We start from the raw sequence: 4,265 nt of genomic DNA, 5'->3' as shown, positions 1-4,265 counted from the left end.
GCAGAGAATGAGGATCAAAAACTACCTATCTGGTACTATGCTCATTACCTAGGGGAAAAATAATCTGTACATCAAATCCCCCATGACACACAGTTCACCCATGTAACAAATCTGCACATATACTTTCTGAACTTAAAAGTTGGAAAAAAGAAAAAAGGAAGTACTGATTTTAAAAACTAATAACTTAAAACTGTCACATGCAAAAAAGAAAAATAAGAAAACCCAAAATGTTCCATAAAACATTCTCCTTTTCTTTAGAAGGTTTTGTGATGCATTGTTATCATTAACCAGTCTTTTACTATTAAATGGTCAACTGAAACAAACCATTCTGGGACCATTCTGCTACCACTGATTAAGAGTGGGGTGGCAGGTATTAGAGATAATATACATTTAGCCTTCTGAGTTTTCTGGGAATATTTGTTGACCTTGCCAGCTCCAGCAGCATTCTGGTCCACTGCTTTGATGACATCCACAGCAACTGTCCGTCTCATATCACAAACAGCAAAACAATCCAGAGGAGGATAGTCAGATAAGCTCTCAACACACACGGGCTTGCCAGGAATCATATACACAATGGCAGCATGACTAGACATTGAGAATTTAGGGCCACCTTTCAGCTGTTTATCAGAACAGTAATCAATCACGTCCTTCATCTCAGCAAACTTGCAAGCAATGTGAGCTGTGTGACAATCTAGCACAGGGTCATAGCCAGCACTGGCTTAACCTTTATGGTTCAGGATAATCACCTAATCAGTGAAGCCACTTAGTTAGTTATTTTTGCTGTCACCAGCAATGTTGCCATGATGAACATCTTTGACAAATTCTAGACAGTGAAGTCCAAATTGTCCCCAGAAAGAGCTTCACTCAGAGCTTCATGGTACATTTCAACAGACTTTACTTCAGTTGTATCATTGACTGGAGCAAAGGTGACCACCGGGCTAGGGTTGAGAATACCAGCTTTCATCTGGCCACCAGGGACAGTAACCATATCACCAATTTTGTAGACATTCTGGAGAGGCAGAAGAAAGGGCTTGTCAGTTGGATGAGTTGGTGGTAGGATGGGGTCCAGAGTTTCAAGCAGCATGATTCTGCTCGAATTGCCATCTTTACAGGTAACTTTTCACCACTAGATCCAAGGCATATTAGCACTTGGTTCCAGCATATTGTCACCATTCCAACCAGAACTTGTCACACATGCGTCTGTGTTGGGGTTGTAGCCAATTTTCTTTTTTCTTTTTTTGTACCTATGCCACTTCTTCCAATAATGGAAGTGATTTTCTTAATGTAAGTGCACACTTCCTTAATAATTTCTTCATATTTCTTCTGAGTGTAGGGTGGCTCAGTGGAATCCATTTTGTTAACACAAATGTTTAACTGTTTCACACCCAGTGTATAAACCAGAAGGGCATGCTTCCAGGTTTGCCTTTTCTTGGAGATACTAGCTTGAAATTCATCAATACCAGCAGCTAGCATCAGGACAGCACAGTCAGCCTAAGATGTGCCCGTAATCATGTTTTTGATAAAGTTTCTGTGTGTTGCAGCATCAGTAAATCATGTAGCACTTGCTCATTTCAAATTTCCACAGGGAGATATCAATGGTGACACCACATTCACACTCAGCTTTCAGTTTATCTAAGACCCAGGCATACTTGAAGAAGCCCTTTCCCATGTCAGCAGCCTCCTTCTCAAAGTTTTTAATGGTTCTTTTGTCTGGTAGTAGTGGGCTTGTCCGAATCTTGGTGTCCAATGACGATGATGCTGATATGAGTCTTTTCTTTTCCCATTTTGGCTTTTAGGTGTGTGACATGGTAAAAGCCCCATAAAACTGCATACCTCAAACATACCTCGGCTTCCTGTTAAAACTGCTCTCTGTAACCCTGATGTGACAGGCAAGCAGTCCAAACCCACGCCATCTTGGCCCCTGCAACTTGTAATAAGTAACTAAGGTCTGTAATTTCCACCCTACAGAGGCAACGTGTAAACTAACACTTATCTTAACTTCTGTGAACCACTTAAGTAACAATCGGAATGTCCAAAGCCCCTCACCCTCACCCCTGCCTAGGAGGTGGTTTACAGAATGTCCAAAGCCCCTCACCCCCACCCCTGCCCAGGAGGTGGTTTATGGACATAAAAGGTCTTAACACCCTCCTTTCGGGGCCAGGGGTTAAAGAGACACAAGTCCTCTGTGGCTGCCGGCAATAAATAACCCTCTAAATTGGCTTACTTTTGTCTCAGTGGTAATTTCGCTCTCGTTTGCTTACAACAGGTGTGTTTTCATGACACCTGTGTTCTGATGGCAAACCCATTGCTAAAAAGCCAAATATATTTTTTATAATGCCACAGAGACCAACCAGAACCCTGAAGGAGCCTTTTCCAGATGAGAAAACTTACCATATGAAACAATTAAATTCAAGCATCACAGGAATAAAATGTAGTGAATTCTGGTGATACATTATCATCCCTTCTTGCTCATTTTCCCAGTTGTCAGGAGTATTGCGCTGATGGCTCACAGCTGAGTCCTTCTCTGAAAATTGCCCTTAGCCAATAAGAGCTATCTTGTCTAGGCAATAGCCCCTTCCCAGGGACAAGTTGCATGCAATGATGGTCTATGCAAGATACAAGGCCCTGACCCCTTTGCCTCAACTTTGAAGGACATCCTAGTTATAAAGCTCCTCATAGAGTCAACTAATACCTACGTTTCTTCTGCATTGTAGTTTGGCTTCTCCCTGTAACTAATCCTGCTTCTCTCACAACCTTACTGATGTCGTTCCTGACAGCACTCCCCAACAAACCTTTTGCACACACATCTCTGTCTCAGAGCCTGTTTAATGCCCAAGTTTAAATGCCCAAGTTTAAACAACAATTGGTGCGACCCCAGGAAGCACCAATTCGAAAATAGAGAAGTGAGACTGAAAAGGGAAGGAAGCCAGTACAGCGTGCATTAATCAGCAGCTTACTTTTGTGTGCAACTGAATCTCAATCCAGCTGAAGGAGAATTCCAAGAAACTACAGAACATGTCCTAATGTCATCAATCCCAAGGAGTAAAGAAGTGGGGATATTTATCCACTAATTTCTATCAATTATTGAGTAAGGGCTGCTGTAAGGGTACTAAATTTCAGTGGCATCCCACCCAACTTACAGGTGGAGCACACTCCTGTGGCCAGAGAAAGTCCTTAAACAGAAAGTCACATGCCTTGCAATAAGAAAATATAAGGAAAACATTCTAGAACTGAGCCACCGGGCATTCCAACACTCATGATATCTGGAAGATAAGGATGATCAAGCAAAGAATGCCAAAAAAAAGCAGCCAAAATGGAAGGAGGCAGAAACCAAGGAGTAAATGATCAAATCATGTCAAATGCAGCTTATAGAAAAATAATATGAGGACTGAGAATATAGTGTGCGATTTAGAAACATGGAAATCATTGGTAAACTTGTCAAAAGTTACTTCAACGGAGTGACGGCGATAAAAACCTCACTAGTATGAGTTCAAGAGATAACAGAAGGTGATGAAGTAAAGACAGTGAATATTGACAGTTTTAAGGCAGTTTTGCTAAATGGGGAAGAAAGGAAGTTAATAGTATCTCAAAAAGATATAACATCAAAGGAGAGTTGTGTCAAGGCGGGATATTGCCACATGTGTGCATACTGATGGAAATGATCTAGTAATGATGAAGAAAACCAGATTTTAAAAAAGTGAGAAAAGTGACACCTTAATTGTCCATGAGTTGATAAGAGGCAATGCAAGTGAGTGTGCAGGTGAAAAGGCTGTCACCTACATATGTTCAAAGCATTCACATCTTTTTCATGAAATACCAAATAATGAATTCCAGCAAACTGAAGGCACCCTTTGCTTAACTTTACTCTGAATTTTTGAAGTTTGTTTCCTGGCTCTGAATGTCATTGACCTTGTCCCACTTTTTTTGGCCTTAATCACCCCACAACTGCTCTGATTAACCTCAGTCTACAGTGGAGGACCAGTCTTGTCCTTAAAGCTGTCCTTCATCAGGAGGTAATGAAGGCTTTTTAACCCATCTTTCAGATGTGAGTAACCTTTCTGCTAGTCTGGTGTAAACCAGATGCCTCTATTCTGAAAATAGGCTTCTGCTATTTCCTTGAGTCTTGTTAATACACCTTGAAGAGTAGCAGAATATACCACCTCAAAATCTGCCACTTTGACGTAAGGATTATCTTGAGGCAAAAGCAATGGATAAGAAGCAGATACAAGATACAAAAGGTCTCTGCCCTGTCCCTATGGGCATAC

General features: G+C 41.3%; 1 pseudogene; it reads right to left on the bottom strand.

The window, feature by feature from the left end:
• Positions 1 to 254: 254 nt before the first annotated feature.
• On the bottom strand, positions 255 to 1,784 carry LOC116536104 (annotated as a pseudogene).
• Positions 1,785 to 4,265: the final 2,481 nt, after the last annotated feature.

Source organism: Sapajus apella, unplaced genomic scaffold (assembly GCF_009761245.1).
Source record: "Sapajus apella isolate SASKATOON/1434 unplaced genomic scaffold, GSC_monkey_1.0 scaffold98, whole genome shotgun sequence".
NCBI classification, from domain to species: Eukaryota; Metazoa; Chordata; class Mammalia; order Primates; family Cebidae; genus Sapajus; species Sapajus apella.
The sequence above is the reverse complement of the archived record's forward strand: the minus strand, read 5'-3'. Positions and strand labels throughout refer to the sequence as shown.